The 20,991-nt window shown below is 34.3% G+C and overlaps 1 protein-coding gene and 1 long non-coding RNA gene across 2 annotated transcripts in view; one reads left to right on the top strand and one right to left on the bottom strand.

Moving 5' to 3' along the window:
- LOC119084135 (kin of IRRE-like protein 3) overlaps positions 1-20,991 on the bottom strand; it is a 141,326-nt gene that overhangs the window by 45,287 nt on the left and 75,048 nt on the right. The window lies entirely within an intron of this gene.
- Positions 1,582-20,450, top strand: LOC119084141. The gene is made up of 3 exons (XR_005089012.1): positions 1,582-1,592; positions 2,198-2,207; positions 20,290-20,450. It is a non-coding gene; the product is annotated as an uncharacterized LOC119084141 (long non-coding RNA).

Genomic DNA, 20,991 nt, shown 5'->3' with positions numbered 1-20,991 from the left:
TGTTGCGTTTCTTCACACTTTGGCGATTCTTCGTGGTGATTAAACAAATCCTTGGAAATTTATCCTTTTACGAAATTTATCTAAAAGGCGTTATTTGTTCGAAGCTAGTGAATCTATCCTTTTATAAAAGTTACGAAATGCTGCCTGGTTCGATCCTAAGGAAACTCTTATTTTACGTCAGGTAACGGCATCTTGTTCGATCCTAGGGAATTCATACTTTAACAAAAGATCCCGAGGACACTATCATTTTACGAAAGATAATGTAGAGACATTTCAAAAACGTATTTTTACACTTTGGCGTTTCCTCAAACTCTGGCGATTTTTCTCTTCTTCTCTTCACACTCTATCGATTTTTCTTGGCAATTCATCATTATGAGGTTCCGAGCCTACGCTGAAATTGTAGCCTATATTTCTGCGTTTCGAAATTTTTGATCGCTGATATCTTTTTACGAGAGCCCTTTTTGAAAAATGTACGACCACATTTTCGAGTAAAAATATGTCAGCTTTGAATAAAAAATAAAATTGTCTGTGAAAGTTTCATGTGCTTTGAGAAAACTGTACCGATGCCCCAAATTTGCATCAAAGGTACACTTTTCTCAAAGCACATGGAACTTTCACAGACAATTTTATTTTTTATTCAAAGCTGACATATTTTTACTCGAAAATGTGGTCGTACATTTTTCAAAAAGGGCTCTCGTAAAAAGATATCAGCGATCAAAAATTTCGAAACGCAGAAATGTAGGCTACAATATCAGCGTAGGCTCGGAACCTCTTATGGTTGATTTGTTAAATCAACAAGAAAAATCGCCATAATGTGAAGAAAAACCAAGAAATATCGCCAAAGAGTAAAGAAACTCCAAGGATCATAGAGAATTGAAAATTTGTCTTTATGGCGTTTCTTCACACTTCTGAGACTTTTCTTGATGATTTAACAAATCAACTAAATATGATGAATTGTCAAGAAAAATCGCCAAAGTGTGAAGAAACTCCAAAATATGACAAATCGCCAAATAATACAATATTGTCGATTTGACTATAACTTTTATTTAGAAAAAGATTGTACGGGACAGCAATGAAAGTAAATATATAGGTATGGCCAAACGTTCAAATTTGTTCTAGCTGGAGCACATACGGACTTGCATGGCGCCACCTCAAACAAACTCATTTCTAGTGCAAATTTCCACTAGAAATGAGTTAGTTTGAGGTGGCGCCATGCAAATCCGTATGTGCTCCGACTTGTATGGACTGGCCATACCTACTTATCTACTTTCATTGCGGGACAGTATGTACTGCATATCATATAATTCCTCTCTCTTGTGTTTATCTGGGTTCTACGAAGCCAAAATATAATTTCGGACTACAAGTAAACCGTCTCGACCAGTAGTTATTTTCCTAAGTTCCTAATGAGTGCAAAAAGGCTATTTCAACATTAGTTAGGAAAGCATAATTTTTATGTGAATGTTTCTGAGGTTTTCCATCTCAATATTTTCATGAAGTTACAAATAATCCACAGAAAATTTTATTACCCTAGAACGAGGTCGGAAATACATCAAATAAATCAAATAGAAAACAGACTTGGAAATTGTTATTTTGTCTAAAAGTTGATATTAAAATTCTTTGGAAATCGTAAATCGCATAATTGCATGAGCAGGCATCTCAGGATTATAAATCAGGAACTTTGAAGTTCGTCATATATTCATATTCTTATCTTTTTCCTGACCAGATTCTGTTTTCATGATTGAGCTCAATCATGAGCTTCACTTATACAAAGAGTTGAATTGATTTCCTATGCCAAATTGTAATTTGGCGAAAAAGAATGTTCCGAATCTGCGTTTCGTTAAAAAAAAAGCCTTTAGTTGAAATGATGATGATGAAGATTTCAAATGGACGGCTCTTGGTGTTTCTCTAATTTCGATTCTATATCCTGCAAAGCATTAGTTGAAGCTATTGCGTCCAGCAACTTTTTGATCATTCTTCAGCGACAAGTTTTTTTTCCAATGGTGCTCCGCACTTTACATCGAACTGATGCAAATTCCTTTATGAAGAGAAAACAAAACCACATTAACTTCACTATTATTCACAATTACTTTAACATTTAGATCAATTTTGCCGTTGAATTTAATGATCAAAATTTTGCTGGCCAGCATTTTAGATGAGACACATAAATAAACAAACGTCTGATAATTATCATGACAAGCACACAATATGTTTTTGAAGACAATAGAAGCGATGACGGACGTAGGGTGGCTAAATGTACAATTATATTTTACGTTCTTTTGTATGTTGAGACGTACTGAACGCTTTCCTATATCGTTCACTGATACAAAACATCTTTTTTCAAACTCAAACGGTTTATATTGCATAAAGGTACTCTTAATTTAGAAGCCTGATGTAATAATTAAAAACCAAGAGAAAATGTAACCAAAACCAAAATTTAGTTTATCCACCCTATATCACATTTTGAAATCGTGACTGCAGCGCCGTCATTACGACCGCTGAGTTAACTAAATTTAAATTTGTGGATTCCATTGTTGTGGGATAAAGTGTGGGTTAAATAAGATTAATACCTTTGGAAAACCCGAAAACTAAATTTCTTCGACTGTATTAAAGATATTCTTTTATTCCTTTTCTCGGTTTCTCGGTTTCGGGTCCAATAATTTAGTAAATTTATTTTTTCTCTGGAGGCTTTGATGTTTATACAGCATTAACCTACTTATCTTTGTTTCTTTCTCTCTTCTTTTTTTTTGAAAACAATCTGGTCGGAAGTAAATAACCACAAATTATATTTTATATTTAGGGGCATATGATTTAGTGTCGTATACAATGTACAGTTTCAAGATGATTATTTAAATACAAATATTGAACCTAAGCTTTGGGTTCGGTCTTTTGAAGAATAATACAAAAGCATAATTTCGTACGTTAACATTTATTCTTCGTAGTCATGTGAGCCGATCGGAAAAAAATTGTCGGCGGAAAGACTCCAATATTTGAGTTGGACATTTTTGGAGTGCGGCAAGAAGATTGAATTGTAACAACGCACTTTAAGCAAAAGTGCTTCAATTTACACCTGACAAATAGAGTACTTTTTGTATGGAATTTTATCCCCACTCTTTTTACAGTGTAAAATTTTATATGGAGCACTGTCAAGTTTCAGTACCTTATTTAAAGTCCCACTTTTGTTTCAAGTGCGTTGAATGCAATCATAACCGAATTTTAGTATGAATTAAGTACTCATTGAATAACAACGTTTAGTCTTTTTGTACAAGGACCATAACCTCGAAACTATTTCATTCATTTTTATATATGAAACACAAACTTTTGGTCGAAAATAGTTGAGGTTAGGGTCTCTGCGGACGACATCGGATATTTTCGATGCGTCATTGTTCGGTTTTACCATTCATTTTCTCAATGAGTGCCGTTATTTAAGCTCTTGGATGCAACGTACGCATAGCGCCACGTCGGTGTTACTTAGAGACGCACATGTCTAATTCTTATCCACACAATTTGCAAATTATGTTTGGTAAATTACCCCGAAAAAAGGTTTTGTTTTATTGTTTACGTAGTCTACACATTTTGCTGAATTAGAAACACAAATCATCGCCACAATTGCGGGTGTATGTGGTGAATCGGTGGACAAATTGGTATTTTATGGTTTAGCATGCTTAAATAGCGCGGAAAGCTCGATGCGAAATAGTAAATGATCTGATTTGACAGGCGTCAAATTGGGAGGACTTCAACTAGCGAAATTGTCTCAAATCTATCGTCCACTGAAATCTGACACGTCTACTGTAATCATATAGGGAAATACTGTTTTAAAACTGACATGTAATAGATTTTTGTATATGTCAATTACATTTCTAGTACATTACATCCATGCCCTATGGATCTTGTTGACGTTTTCACCATTTGTAAACAAAGTTTCTTTTGCTGAATATGATATATGGCGCTGTTTTAGATGTCAGGGTAGTAGAACTTCACGAAAAAACCTTATTCAGATATGAGAATAATGATGATTTTGTAGTTTTTAGGGTAAACTAGTAAGTCGCCAAATGTCCTGTTACTAATGACGGTGCTCAGTTTGTTTTTTAGTTAGATAACTTCTTTAGTTCGACATTTCATTCTCCAGAGTCAAGGTATTTCACCAGAATATAGAGAGCAAAGAATGAAGAACTGAAAACAATTGTAACGTCAAGGGAGATTTTCTGCAGTTTCATTCGTACAGACGAGGAGGTATGTTTTCTTTGTGTCGTTTATAGTTAACACATGCTGTTTTATAATTTGTATGTCTCCTATTCGAGTGTTTACACTTGCAGTTAAAAAGCTACGGCTCTATTGAAATATATTTTTTTTAATTAAATTACTAAACCGATTTTCATTTGTTTCCGAGTTCGTTTTATCGTCAGCTTATATGCAAGTATTCCATTCTGCAAATACATGAAAAAGGGTTTATCGACATGAATGTGAAATTAATTGAATATTTGATGACAAAAAACCTGTGCCTGTCACGAATGACTCATTCGGAATGAGTGTTGATACCATCCATTTACTCCATTTTTTTATAAATGTAAATTTATTATGAATCAACTATTCGAGTAAAATTTACGAGTTCAGTCACCTGAATATTTATACGATTGATGTTTAGTCATTCGTAAATGCCTCAACAATAAATTATTTAACTGTTCAAATCGATCCTTTCCCGCACCTTTACACTTCCATTCATCTTACAGCTTAGTATAGCAGCAGAAAAGAGGTATGAACTTTTTGTATGTGTAATTGGAATACTCTACTACTCTACGACAGTAACGTAATCTGTAATCTTACACTTAAAAGAAAACTGGTTGCAACGTGACGTGCTTTCGTTGAAAGCATTTCACAGTGCGCGTACATTGTTGGAAACTGTACGTAATTACCTGAGAAGAATACTTCAACAACACACATTTTCGCTTTGAACGATTTGAGCTGACATGGCATTAATGGTATGCACGGTGTATAGTTTCTGTTTTTCATTTATTTCCACTTATTCGATCAAATAAGGCATTAGTACTCAAAATATTTATTTATTAAATAAATGGGCTTGAATGAAAATTCAAGTTGGTTTTTGGTATTCATTTCATTAAAGTGAAAATTAATCCCTCGTTCTAAAAGCATATAACATGCATAACGTACACGTGCATGCAGTTTTGCGGGAGTCATTATATTTAACTTTCCATATACAAATTTACCTCAATAATAAAATGGCGGATAACGTTACCATAAACGCTATACAAACTAGCTCGTTCTTATATTTTTATTGGAAAAGACAAAGAGGGAAAACTTGATCAAGCTGCTTTTCAATATATTTTTTAGACCTCGCTAACAGGTTTTTACGGCCAAGAAACTCATCGTATCAATTATGAAGCTTGAGTCAAGGTAGATTATAGTGTGAATCAGTTATATTATATGACATTACCTCCACACTATATTTACCTTGGCCATACCACCAAGGCTTGGCTTGAGTAAACTTTTTTTTTTTCACCAATGCGATATTCTCGCCTGCCAATAGCCTCCGTAAAAGGGAAAACACTATTCGCAAGTTTGCCTGCCAATGGCATTTTGTATAAGGGACCTCCTTATAGTAATATTAGTAATAATTTGACTATTGGCAGGCGCCTGCGAATAGTCACTACGAATTCTCAACCGATTTAAAAAAAAAATGGTTGGTGGAGAAGAGAATTAATTCCTGAGGTTAGGTTCCAAGATAGATTATGTTGGTCTAACGAACAAGCTGATGTTGCTAACAGAATTTTTGTATCTATTTCAATAGTATTTTTCTTGTTATGTGACTTTGCCTTGTAAGCAAAATCGAAACGAGCCATCAGAACAGTCGGAGCGTTTGCTGCGACTGAGCCCCGTACAAACCCGTATATCTATTGCGTACGTGACCCTAGTGCGTCTGTCACCCTACTTTGACCGTAAGCCTATTGCGCCGGTTAATGTAGTTAAAGTAAAATTATTATGAAATGTGTACATCTTAAAAATTGCGCATAGCGCAATTACGAAGCCCCGTACGACGTTCCTTTCAAATGAAACAAAAATTTCAAATCGCCCTAAAATTTTATTTTTTGAAGGGCCTAGTATCGGCCTCAGTCCGAGGACCCAAATTTAAAAAAATTTTCAACTACATTCTATTCGGCCTTTGATTACCTTCCAAATGAAACAAAAATTACGAAAAACGGATGAAATTTGCTCGAGTTATATGTAAAATACACATAGGGCCCTAGTATCGGCCTCAGTCCGAGGACCCAAATTTAAAAAATTTTTCAACTACATTCTATTCGGCATTTGATTACCTCCCAAATGAAACAAAAATTACGAAAAACGGATGAAATTTGCTCGAGTTATATGTAAAATACACATAGGGCCCTAGTAGTGGCCTTAGTCCAAGGACCCAAATTTAATTTTTTTTCAACAACATTCTATTCGGCCTTTGATTACCTTCCAAATGAAACAAAAATTACGAAAAACGGGTGAAATTTACTCGAGTTATATGTGAAATACACATAGGGCCCTAGTAGCGGCCATAGGCCAAGGATCCAAATTTTTTATTTTCAACAACAACCTATTCGGCATTCGATTACCTTCCAAATCAAACAAAAATTACGAAAAACGAATGAAATTTACTCGAGTTCTATGTAAAATACACATAGGGCACTAGTAGCATTTCACATCTAAGGCCCTAACTCACGGTCCACTCACCAGATTTTAAAAAACTTTTTTTTCCTGGATTGGTATTGACAATACCTATCATTTGCCGTGTCATTTACATTTCCATCGTTTATTTTGCCATAAATATCACCAAAAGACCTTAAATCACTTAGGTGGCCCTAACTCACGAAGGGCCGACCCGAATATGCCCATCTTCGAACATAGCCTCACTATTTCGACTATCTTTCAAGGAAAAAAATTTTTTTGAAATCGGATTTGATTTACTCAATATATCGACGTGACAGACGGACAGACGGACACACAAAATTTTTATTGCAGATTCGTCATCTATGAACATAGGCAAACACTTTGCCCTTACCGTCTGCTTCGAATTCCATCAATTACACACGGCATCGTAATCCTATAAGCCCCTTTGTACTTCGTACGGGGCTAAAAACAGAACCAAAATTAATGAGTGTGAAGTTTGCGGCCAAAGCGAAGGGAGGGCTGCAAATCACACGAGTTTAAGTTTCAATGAAAACATGCGCCATTTTTTACCGTGTCATTTTATAGACAACGTTTCGAAAATTTTCAATGAAACTAACTAGAATTATATCATCAATGAGAGATTTATTAGACCGTTCTAGTAGTTCTTCTTCTATTCTAAATATGTTTTTCTGAGAAATTCTCGAAAGAAGCCTTTTCTACTCTTGGTTAACACGACAACTGGAGTAAATCTCAACGGATTTTCAAAAACGTTTTTTTATTCGATGAAGTATTGAAATCCTCAGGTCTCGTTCGAAAATGGGTGGCATCGATTCAACCATCTGGGAGTAGTTCTCGAAAGAAGCCTTTTCTACTCATTGTTGAAACGATCTTGTTGAACGTATGAAAACCAGCAGTTGATCTTAACAAGATGTTTATTGAACGACATCAATACGAGAACTAAAACTTACAATGATAACAGAACAATGATATGCCGAATGCATATCGATGCTTACGCATACATTCGTGTGTAGGTAAATCATTACATTTAATAGATCTGAAGTCTTGTTATTTGATTTTGCCTTGTAAACAAAACCGAAAAAACAGAACCAAAATTAATGAGTGTGAAGTGCAATTCACACGAGTTTTTTTAATTGAAAACATACGTCAGTTTTTACCGTGGAATTTTATATACAACGTTTCGAAGATTTTCAGTGAAACTAAACAGAAATAAATCATCAATGAGAGATTTATTCTAGTAAAGTCGGAGCATTATAATTTGATCGATTCTACTCATTTAATTCATTTTTAAATAATTGTAGTTTTCGAAGAAATCATTTCGAAAACATTGCAGTATAAAAGCTTAGGCACGTGCATTTGAACGGATTACCCACAGGTATACCGCGAGTAAACAGCTCTAATGCGCATGTGTAAGCTTTTATACTGTAATGTTTTCGAAATGATTTCTTGAAAAACTGCAATTATTTAAAAATGAATAGAATCGATCAAATTATAATGCTTCAACTTTAGTTCTTCTTCTAAATGCGTTTTTGTGGCCATCAACATACAAAATTACATTTCATTGTTATAAATCAATAAATCATTGCCAACAAAAATACTATTCAGAAGCTCAGACAAACAGTCAAGGGATCTGACCCGCCCAACAGGTGGGACCTAGTGCATATAAATTATTGTGAATTAGTGGAAAACCAAAGCATTCAAAAAAACATTCTCGTTGTTGTGTTCTTATGAATAAAGACATCAAATTTCTTATGAAGAAATCAATGTCGAGCTCAGTCAATATCTTCGCCACTACACCTGTACATGGTTGTGTTTAAAATTTACAACAACATAAAAAAAGTAAAAATAATTTACGATCGGAAGGCTAAGTAATCATATTTTCATTAAAATTCAATCTTTGTGTACCTGTACCCACATAAATAAATGAAAACGATAAAATAAATGATACACCGGAGAACCGAAAGGTATTTATATATAGAGAGAAAGAGCCTATTATATGTGTATCAAAGATTAGATAAAGAAAACCTTTTAAAATTTATGCTGACATTCTAAATGTTCATAAATTCGATATTACAACCATATAGCAGTAATCATGGAATCATAACTGAACAAGCAAGCAAAAATTCGTTTATATATAAATGGTGCTCATAGTGGATGCTCCCCGGGTTTTTAATGCAGAAAACAAAAACCCGAATCTAACGAAGAAAAAATATCGTTTCCATTTAAGACCCAGTGAAAAGCGATAAAATATTTTTTTTATAATAAAAGTTTAATAGGTGGAACGTAAAAAGCATATAAAAAATTGAGCACTGCGCTAGTTTAGTGCATGATTGTGCTGGAACCTCTGCTATAAAGAAAATTATATGGAAATATGATAATCGTTCAAACATATGGCAAAAAGTGTTGATTTTCACCATAAATTAATTCCTCGCATTTTTTTCAAAGAAACTTTTTTTGTACCAGTTACAGTTTCAACGTCCGGATTATAAAGCAGATTTTCTCCATCGATTCCAGGCAATAAAGTGAAAGAGTTTATCTCATTTTCACGAAGATACCGAAAGCTTTAGAAACTTTAAAACTTTACCATCCTCATGCCACTATCGATTCTGTGTACAATTCGCCCACTCGCCCGCCCACTCACTCACAAGGGAATAAGATCATTTCACACAAACACACACACACATTCTTCGAATTCTCTTCACCTCATCAGTATACACGACGGACATGCATGGAAAGTGTGTGTCTCTATATGAAACGATAACACATTGAATTCGGAAACTTGATCCACAAAACTTTACGGCATGTAATAATGTTGACTTTCCATAAAATGAAAATGAAACAATAGCGCTAAAAGGTATATATGTGTAAGATGTATATGACAGACACCGTTTATATGCCTATGCAAAACGAGATAATTTTATGTGCCCCGGTGGCAGGGGGGTTTTCTGAAGCTCATCGAAATGTGATTGTTTTCGTTTGATATCAATTTTTATTCGGTGAATAAATTAAAGTCCGTGCACAGTCTAATATCATTAGATGATAAATTACCCAGTTTCGAGGCCCCGACTGGAATGGTTTTTGTGAAAATGATATATGGATATGGGAATAGAAATGAATAATGGGTTTAAGTCAGACTCAACATAACAATAGAAACGATCGTTTCTATGGAATAAGACGGAAAACATGAGTCCATTTCTATTGTCATAATTTAACTGAAGTGGATATAGTGAATCTCTGTAGCGACTGATTCAATGGGTATGAATACATCTTTGAGGCGGACTATGGCTGTAAAACGATTTTCAATTGAGAATACTTTCCCCCCTGACACTTGGCTGCGTTCTTGAGCATTATTTAAGTAGAAAACGTTTCTATAATTCAAGTGAGCTGGTGCCAACTCGAAAATTATTGTGATTAGCAAATGGTGCCCCCTGTCTCCATTTTGCTTTGGAATAAATGACTTCTCAGCTCGAGAGTGCCATTTAGAATGACTTAAATAAACGTTTTTCAATGCTTTCCTAAATTTTGTGAATTTTTTCAAGAAATTTTTTGGAAAATTAGGAAATATTGGAAAAGTCCTGGAAAATTTAAGAAAACGTTGAAAAATGTTTCCTTAAAATAGTACTTCCATTCCTGGCCTAGTAAAAAGACTCATATCAAGTTTATAAGTTAAGGCCCGTCACAGTTTCCCGAAAATGTATGGAAAATTTTATCACAAAAATATTCACCGAAAAAATTCAAAGAAACTCACCTCTTATACTTTTCATTGTATTCGGGCAGAGTCTCTTTAGGTCGCCAAGGCATATTCGAACACTAAACTTTTTTTACTCGATGTAAAAACAAAAAGTTTTTGTTTGTTTTGTCACGACAAAAACACAGAAAATATTTCGACACAACTGTGACACTCCGCTGTTATCAGTACTAGAATGAATGTTTGCTGTAGTCATGGGCGATAATGATAATGATTATCGATAATTATCGAATATCGATAATCGATAATTATCGACTTTTTTTTATCGAAAATTATCAAAAAAATTTCGAAAATCGATAATTATTGATATTTTGATAATTATCAAGATATCGATAATTCGATATATCGACATTTCGGTCCGAAATTCCGATATTTATCGATATATTCCGATGTATCGGTACATGATCATGAATTTTCAGACAAATATCAAAATATCGATATTTTGATAATTTTTGATAATTAATCGATTATCGATAATTTCTTTCGATTGATATTATCTATAATTTTGAACGTATATCATCCCTAGTTTGCTGTGTTCACTTCGGCAGTAAAATATTTTCTTTCAAAAAATTGTTGGACATTTCAACGATGGTAGACATTTATTAAAATTGTATAATCTTTCACTTCTTTAGTAAGCTAACAAGACTTCGCTGAGTCTAATTATGCCACCTCTTTGAATAAAAATATCGGCTGAGGTCGAATAATTCTCCGCTGAGCTTTAACAAACCTCCGCTGAGCTCTAATAATTCTCCGCAAGGCTTCAGTAAGGGTCCGTCAGGCCTTAGCACGTTGTAGTAACACAATTAAGCTAAGAGAACACTCAATAAGCATCAGGAGATACCTACTAAGTGTCCGCTATGATTTATTAAGACTCCACTTAGCTGTGGTTCCGCTGTTAATTGAGTGTCCGATTAGCTACATTAGGCCTTACTACAACTTGCTTGTACCTAACGGACACTTCCCAAAGCCAAGCGGAGAATTATTAGACCTCAGCGAAGGTTTGTGAAAGCTCAGAGAAGAATTATTAGAGCTCAGAGGAGATTTTTACTCAAAAAGGTCGCATAATTAGACTTAGCGAAGTCTTGTTAGATTACTAAAGAAGTGTGAAATCTGAACTAACAATTTCCACTGAGCTCTCGTAAAGCTTTGAAAAATGGTCGGTGAATATTATGTATACGCAACTTTTTGTCAACTGTTTGGTGATTTTTATAAAATGTCCGACACTTTTTTGAAAGAAAATATTTTACAGCCGAAGTGACAGCAAACATTTATTCTAGTACTTGTAATAGCGGAGTTAAATATTTTCTGTGTTTTTGTCGCGACAATGCCCGACTACAATGAAAAGTATAAGAGGTGAGTTTCTTTGAATTTTTTTCGGTGAATATTTTTGTGATAAAATATGTCAGACATTTTCGGGAAACTGTCCTGTCATTTCCCTATGACGTTAAGTTAAGTTAAGTTAAAAAATAGATCAAAATTTTCTTATAAAAAAGATTTTGAGTTACGGTGTCCTGGCGCACCGCAACGAGAATATACAGATCTAACTTCCATCGTACCAATTCCTCAACTACTAGTTTTGGATGGTAGATCTTAGGTTTCTATTGACAGGAAATTTAACGCAAAGTAGGTAATGTTTATTATTCCATTGTCGGTAGACCCAATAAACTTTACTTTGTTCCATCATTTGTTCTAACCTCTACCCAACGGAAAACATTTTTTGAGTCAACAAAAGCCAACAGAAAATCGTTACAATTGAAATCGAAAACAATTAGTGTACAGCAGAGCACTACATTTGTTCCCCTAGGTGTAATAACGACTGTCGTTGTAAAATGCACAGCAGACAATAATACTTTAAAAAAAAGTTAGCAAATTGTTCCTTCCCTGCGGACTATACATTTCATAGCGTCAAACTTTTCTTCTTCTTTTTTACAGTTTCTTATCCTATTGAAAACATTGTCTCATTATACGAGTACCATCGCTTTAGTAATTTGCTGTACACAAAATTTAGATGTGGTGTATCCGCAACATGCAGATCTCTTTTAATTTTTTTTTTTTTTTTGGAAAACTTCATCCAATTTGGGTGGGCTGGGCATATAATTGTGGTTTCTGCTGCATTAAAGATTTATTTGGAAACAAAGGCCATTTATATGCAGACAGGACAGCCATGCTACGGTGAATGACTTTCGACATTAAACACGGGGTATAAAATATGGGCCACATGACAAATAAACGGTAGTTGGGTGTATTTGTCGTCTCTTGCATGTGAGTTTACACAACAAAAAATAACGTCAAAATTACTCATAATGCGGAGGTTTTTTAAGCAAATTATTGAGTTGTTTATGTGACACCCATGCTGTAGGCTTGTACAATGCTTTTATAGGCAGAGAGATTTTTATTATTTGCTGCTAGGTTTGAAATGGTATCCGACGCATTAGTGTGAGAATTAAACCCTGCACCAATACGATGATTTATTGTATAAGAGAAAACACATGGAAAGTGGACTGCTTTTAATGTAAATTTTAAAATCCTAGGACAGGATAATAATAATGACGTCACGAACATTGCAAAACAATAGCAACGGTGACAGTATTAATGTCAGGTTTAAAACACCGAAAAAGTGCAATTACTTTCTAGGCACCGGCAATAGTTATTTTCCAAAAACGAATTCGTTTTCAAATCGGCAAAAATAGCCTTTCAGCCTTTACTTTACCGTACTCGTGAGATCATACGACAAACACTTGCATTTTGTTAGATAAGAATCTGTTGAGTTAAAATTTCACTATTTTCATACATTTGTCTTGGGATGGAAATTCTCTGACGTTCTTCAATCATTAAATTGTCTCTACGAAGAAAATCGTGACGAAAAAAAAGAAAAACCCAAACGTCTTAGAATTCCGTTTCATTTAGGTTATAATTTGCTAGAAATTCGCTTGCATAAAAATATGTCAACCGTGCGTACCATTTTCATCTCATTTTCGATAAGGTAACCCTTGTAATCGACCTATCAGATTGTTAGGACTAATTTTTGTTGAGCAGAATATTTTCGCCGCTCTTCTCTCGACACATCGTTGCAAATAATTTTTCACAACGCAGGGCGAGAAAACAGTCATTGTCTCCCCCTCAACTGAAACTTCGGAAGCCTTTGTTATGAAAAAAATGTTGTGTTTACCTCGTTAAAATACAATAGTATTTTACACGAATGAAAAGTAGAGTTTTTGTTTGAATATTGTTAATCCAGAGCGCAACCGATCTTCACGAAAACGAGACTTCGGTTGCCATTTTTGTGAAAATGTTTTGTGTTCATCGCGGGAAGAAACACAACAATGTCACTGTCGGTCTCACTTATAGATTTCATTATTTTCGTGTCTGTCGTGTTGCAAATTGAATAATGTGATGTAGGCACCTCTTATCGTATTGTGTGGTGTAGCCTACAACTAAAAACGTTTGAATAGAAGGAAAAACCGATAACCAATTTTTTGTGGTTTCCAGTATCCTAAAATATGTATTCGTTCATGGTCTAAACCTAGACCTGAGAATTCGCGCTCTACATAAAGCAAACATTATAATCCTTGTGTTTATTACCCTTCCGCGTGTGGGTATATATGTCTCCCGCTGATATTTGTCAGCCTTAATAATTACAAATTATTTTAATCTAATGAATTATGGTATTGTTGTAGTGTCGAGTTGGTAGATGTGCAAACGAAATTGCTTCCAGACCGGGTTGTATTAAAAGTGGAATAAATTAATGGTTAACGTTTTATTTCGCATACTTTGCCGGGGCAATAATCCTGAGAAATGGGAAAATTTATTGGGCGATACAAAGAAAATTGTATACAAAATGCCGAAATGATTAATTTTGTGCGGTTGAAGTGTTGGTTTTGATACGATCAAATTAGTAAATGCCATTGATTATTAGTGGTTTTATGTTTTCCTACGTTTTTTCTCAGCATACCTACTTCTGCTTGCTCAATTGTATTAATAGAGAAAAGCAAATGAACAAGCAACAACATTCCTATTTTGTCGCTATGATGGTGAAATTTGAATTCGGAAATGTTCTTTAGAAATACGGAACGTGTATTGTATTACGAGAAGAATGTAGAAAAAAAAGTGCTACATCATTTGAGAACGGAAATCATGTTCACGGTGCTCTTCAAAAGGACTTTATTCGGTATGGAACGGTTGCACTTGAAGGTGGTGCGGTGGTGATGAATGATGTTGGGAAAATTAATTGATTTGTTTGTTTATTTGTTTGTTTGGCAGTCGCAAAACATTTCAATGCTACAATGAGGATAGGATTTGCGTTTGTGTGTTTTTCTTCTCATAAAAGACTCACATTTTCATCAACATTTTAGTCTTGGATAATTTGATTAATGATGCCACGGAAGCATAGTCCTGAGTTTATTTTAAGACGAGGAAGGAACAAAGGATCATTTACGAAAAATATGTACTGGTACATAAAATGACCAGTTCGGTCTTGTCCATCAATTTAATTTTTTTCAAGTTAATGTTCTTACGATTTTTGCTTTTGGCGGATTTTATACTTTTTTTCAAAAGTTAAGAGCGTACAAGGGTTTAGCTTCGGACAAGAATCATCATTGCGCGAAAAATAGGGCATGTTTAGGAACATAATTCTCAGGATGCAAGAGATGGAATACAACAAAAAATGGACGAACGGTTACGAACCCTACTTAACAAAAATGTGTTTTCACATTTATAATATTGTTTCATTTTCATGAAACGCCATCTTAATTATTCACAAGAAGCTGTTACAATTTACATGTTAAAGTATCTGGATTTTTATCAAAGGCTCAAACCAAATCTCCTTTAAATTTTAGAATTTGACCCTTTAAATTTTGTTATTTAGATTCGTCACTTTTAATCAACTTTATAAAAAAACAACATATTTTTTTGGCATAGTGTAGAATAATTTTTACTTGATCCTTGTATATGGAATTGAAATAAATTCATATGCGGGAGCCTAATTAAAACATGTCTGCAAGGCAAAAATTTTTTCCACTTTAGGTACATTTTTTCGGCAGTACATCGAGAATAATCACGTAAGTTCCTATATCAAAACCGTTTCTTACGTCACGAACCACGAAATTATGTTTTCAATTTTTTGAAATAAGTTTTTATTTTTAAGAAATCAACCAAAAACAATTTTGTTTCTATCACGGCGGCCATTTTGTTTTGTTTGTTTGTTTGTTATTGAAGACACAATAAGAGTTTCATTTCAATTAAAAGAGATGACGCTATAATATTTGGTCTTTGTCCGAAGCTAAACCCTTGAACGCTCTTAAGGTTCTTATGTAAATTGAGGCAGACCATTTAAATTGTGTCGGTAGAAAGTCTTCTGTCAACTGAACAAGAAACCATTGAAAATGCTTTGAAAATTCTAAAAATTTAAATTTCTCAAAAATCTTGAAAATCGAGGAAAATTTTCAAAATCGATTGAAATTCGAAAATTCAAACCTGGCAAAATCGTTGAATTTGAAAATCGAGAAAAATCCTCAATTCCGAAAGAAACATGTCAAAATCCTTGAAAATCCTCAAAATCGATGAAAATCCTCAAAAAGTGAGAAAAAAATCCTTAATAACGTAACGAAACGCGTGACGGTTATTTCTGTCTATCACTATTACAACAATATGAACGATCCTTAAGACTTTTAAATAAAATTCTTAAAAATCGATGGAAAATCTTAAAAATCCAGAAAAGAACTGTACAAAAAGTCCTCTAAAAATCTCTCAGAGGATCACTGTAAATCCATAGTGGATTTTGAGTTTAAAACTAGGTTTGAAATTTAATTTCAAATTGTTACGTATGTCAGTTAGTACAAGTGACCTACTTTACTATTTTACAATTTTGCAAGCAGCTCAAACAAGCTCGACCTTCTATATTCTCTTATAGAACGTTTTCTTTTTCCAATTCATATTTACAAAGACACAATAAATGTGACGACGAACCACATTCAATTTACTTCGGTAAATAAATCGTATTCAAAATTTGTCATAATCAATGCCATACCCATCGGTCATATTCTCGCGTTCATGCTAATGCTACAAACGCCTCTTTAATAATACTAAACAAAATTGCCAATAATTTCGAATTCAATTTGTGTACAAAAAAAAATTCTCACTTTACCCCATTCAATGACGAAAAACGAATACACAAAATAATATTTCCATTCAATTTCAATTTAATTCCCTTAAAAATACAGGAAAATGTACGACGTTTCCTGGTTCTTTTTTCGTTCTGTTTTTTCTCTCTATTTAGCTACCCTGTTTGGCCAAACAGTACTTTTATATCTGAACACACACCCAACATCTAACACCGTTCTGAGTTTTGATGTACGCCAGAAAATAACATTTTCAACACTGCAACTTCCTTTTTAGACCCGTACGAAGTACGTGGGTCTTATGAGTTCAACTGGAGCTTGTAACAAAAGGCGAATTCGAATCACTGATTTGTGGACACTCTAACCAGAGTCAAAAATAAGATTTTTTGGATCATTCTTCCTCGTATATCAAACGTAGTTTATTATCCCGTGCTATAAAATCACCAAGAAGTTGAATTATTCATGACCAGCAACATAACATACGAGTAAATTTCAATTTCAATTGTAAAAGGGGCGGATGTAGGCAACCTTTTGTGGTTTTCACAAGTTGACAAATCTGTGAATCAAAAAATGTCCGTCCTTTGGTCCCGCGCTTCCGATTTCGATATTTTATTTTTTCCTTGCTCTGTTCGTAGAACAAAAGGAAGGCTAAGTCTAGGACTCAATTCCAAGATAATCAAAATTAGTTGAGTGTGACTGTAGGTCCAGAAATATAGTCGGAAAAGAAGGCTGGCCAAGTTTTTTTTTGCTTACATATTATGCCACTGAGCTACTCGGCCGTACAGTGAAGGTACAGTGGTGTTTTTGCATATAAATCAAGTAAATTTTCTCCCATTTTCATGTCTATCTTTGATTTGAAAAGGTGACAATCGTAAAGCGGCAGTACTATTTACAGTTTCCTAACAAAATGGCCGCTAGTTTCCATATTGGATTTCATAAAAAATGAAATAACTCTGTGAAAATGATACTTAGAGAGTTGCTGTTAAGAGAGAAGCGATTGGTTATGTGTTGGGTCCTATTTGTGGACACACCTAAACTGGCCAGAAAATTCGGTTCAATCGATTTTCATGATTTATGAAGGAAATGAAGGCGTTTTAACTTACCCAACAAAAAGAGAATTTTAACTAGTACGTACGGGTCTCCTTTAATGTTTTTCTTCATAAAAAAAACCTTCTTTATCATACATCACAAAAGTTCAGTGAAAGCCAATTTAATTCTTCCTGTTCCGCCCTCCATTCTCCATGCATGCTTCGTATTATTATACAATATACATACAGTTTTTCCACTCTCCACCCATCCGTCGACATAACAAACAAAAGAAAAAATATCGCACAGAACGAAAAACAATTCATCTCATTTTTCATCATCGCTACACTGATAGGTAATGTTACAAAATGTTTGATATTTGATTATGATAAGGGTAAGCGACCGATATAAATCATTTATTTGAAGTTTTTATTTTGTTAGCACCGACACACACCGTTCAGTGTGCTTGGGTTATTAAACTGTATACCTGGGGCATCGCATCTAACGTAACAAGGACAATACCCGTTTCATATGTATAGTGAATTCAGTATCCATTACATTGGTTATTATACTGCATGCGAATTAGGTCGTTTTATCTGTCGTATATGTAATGTGGATGTGAAACAAGCGTCTGACTAACATGGTCAATGTTTTTCATTCTCTTTTTTTTATTGCAAAGGGACTATCACAAGACGATATCACACCTTATATTCACCCTTAGTAAAATGTAATAGAATTGGGGTTTCAGGTGGAAAAGGTCGAATAAAATTTGCATATTATATTACACAGTGATATTAGTGGAGAGCATAACCTTTCACCATTAATATAATTCACATTTTTTGTTTTAATTAATTTTCCGTTCTACATTAGGGTGATTACTGTATGTGTAGAAACCTTAAATATTAATTCTGTTTCGACCTGAATTTCGAATATTATTCCCTTGACTAAAAGTCATGGGTCCTACGGATGATAAACACTCTAAAATGTTTGTCACACAATGTTCACTGCTATGATTGAGTAATTCCCAACGTTCCCCACGGATTTTCAAAAACTTTTTTTATTCGATGGGGAATTAAATTCCTGAGGTTAAATACCGGACGAGTGATCTATGTCAATGAAAGTCTAGAACAGGTATGGTCGATCGGCGAATTCGTCTTAAACGCACTCACATTTAATGTCAAAATAATATGAAAATGAGTGCGTTTAAGTACGAAAATCAAATTTTTATGTCCTCCGGGTGGACAATAGACCATACCTGTTTTACACTTTCATTGATCTCTGTCATATTCCCAAAAGAATTTTCGTCTCGACACTTGATAACTCGAGTAAACGGATCTCAAAAAACCTTATTTTTATTTGACGAAGACTGAAATTCCTAAGGCTAAGTTTGTTAATGGAAAGTATCGGAGTAATAATCTTGGAGTTAGTCTGAAAAGAATTTTTTTAGTGATTTCGTGGTAGTTGTCTGTCGTAGTTGTTTGTCAAAATTGAACAAGTGTGAACTTTGCAGAGCGAAGCGAGGGCCGTATTCCCGCTGTGATCGGTTTAAAATGTAAGACAGTGCGCTATGTTTATTCCGAAAATTTGTTTTCAATAAAACAAAAGGAATGAGCAATGTAAGAGGAAATAGGTGCAGCTTTTCGTATTTTTGTAAGTTTACGAATTCGTAACTTGACAGTTCTTATGCGATTTTATATACACAAGTGTCAAGTTACGAATATTTGGAGTTACGATCCCATGAGAATCGCGGCCCAGTTTTACGATTTTTTGTAACAATGGCAAAAATTGATAGATAAATTCAGTCAGTCAAGGGACCTGGCCCTAGTCAAGTTGGGGCCTAGTACTTAACCTATACGGCAAGAGTGTTTATACCTGTAAATTTATTGAAATTTAGTTGCGCTTTTGCATTTTAACGATTTTAACGGACAAAAACTTGGAAGCAAACATAGTTACGTGTATAAGTTGAAGTTGTTCTTAGTTTACTTTTGCACGAAAAACGAGCAGTTAAATTAAACTGGTAGATTAAAAATGTGTAGTTTTATGGTTGATTGCATTTAGCTATGGCTTTCGCAATTGCTTTTTCATTACCAAAGCTACTTTTCATTTAATTTTTTTTTTTTTGCATTAAAAGCTCAAACTTTTCAGTTTTACGTTTCGTTTTAATCGTTTGGCGAGAGTTCTATAGTGTGGTCGATAATGAATGTATACACCGAGAGACTGAAAACTATGCTTGGATTTCCTTCTGTTGGTTTTTGCTTTGCTTCAATTGTTTAATTATTTATTTCCGAACATTTGCTTTGCTTTCACAAAAGTGGGTCAGACGAGGTACATCTATTATTTGATACATATGTATGTGAGTGTTTTAAACCCATGCACTAAGCTACAATCGATTTCTATTAAGTGCTGGCAGCAAGTACTCCAACAGATGGTGGTATTGATGGATTCAATGAAATGCAATTTCGTCTTTCGAAGATTTATGATTCCAAAGCCATTTATACTACGAATAGCGAATGTAACATTTAAAGTCGGTTAAGGTGTGGCTGTGGCTGGTGCACTTAATGAAAGAACGTAGTCCGGCACGACAACACACGGCAGTGTTTTTTCGTAAGTTGAAATCAAGACTGAAACTCTGTTCCCCTATTAATTGAAGGTAGGTACTAATGGCACAAAGTGAGAATAGTCAAGTAACTAATACTAATCGCACTATAGATCATCTTCAAGGCCGTTTGAAATGCCATCCACGTTAAGAACTGCCATCCACGTTAAAAATAATGTCATTTGAACGAAAGATTTTGAACCGTCGCCCATTGTTCGCTCTTTTTTTACACAGGATTTTAAATTTAGTACTCAAATGGCAGCTCTTTTTTGACAAGAAACACTATAATGATAATAAGAATCGTCAAAGCTCAAGACACTTTACTTGCTGATCTAATTACTCTGGACGAGGGGGATACTACTTGGGTAATACACTCTCGAAGGAATGACCGAAACATCCGGTAATTAATATGAATCGAAGAAAATACTAGAAATTGAAAAAATTACAAAGAATTGACTGGAAATATGAGAAATTGAACATAAATGAAAGGAAATACGGGAAAGTATGATGAACGAAAGAACCAAGAGAATGCAAAAAAAAACTTGATCTTTAACTCGCTGCAGGTTTCTGGTCTTGACTTTTCGGTTTGTAAAATATACAGTTCATTCGCTGATTGTTTCCTTTCATTTACTTTCAATTTATAGTATTTCCAGTCAATTCCTAATATTCCTCCAATTCCTTGTAATTCCATCAATTAGTATCAATATAAATTCCTTCAATTTCTAGTATTTCCTTCAATTCTCATTAACCGGATACTTCAGCAGCTACGAAACTTTTCGTCGTTTTCTTTTGTCTTTAAATTTGAAGGAAATCTT

The sequence above is a fragment of the Bradysia coprophila genome, unplaced genomic scaffold (genome assembly GCF_014529535.1).
Source record: "Bradysia coprophila strain Holo2 unplaced genomic scaffold, BU_Bcop_v1 contig_732, whole genome shotgun sequence".
NCBI lineage: Eukaryota > Metazoa > Arthropoda > Insecta > Diptera > Sciaridae > Bradysia > Bradysia coprophila.
This window is presented reverse-complemented; position numbering and strand designations above follow the sequence as displayed.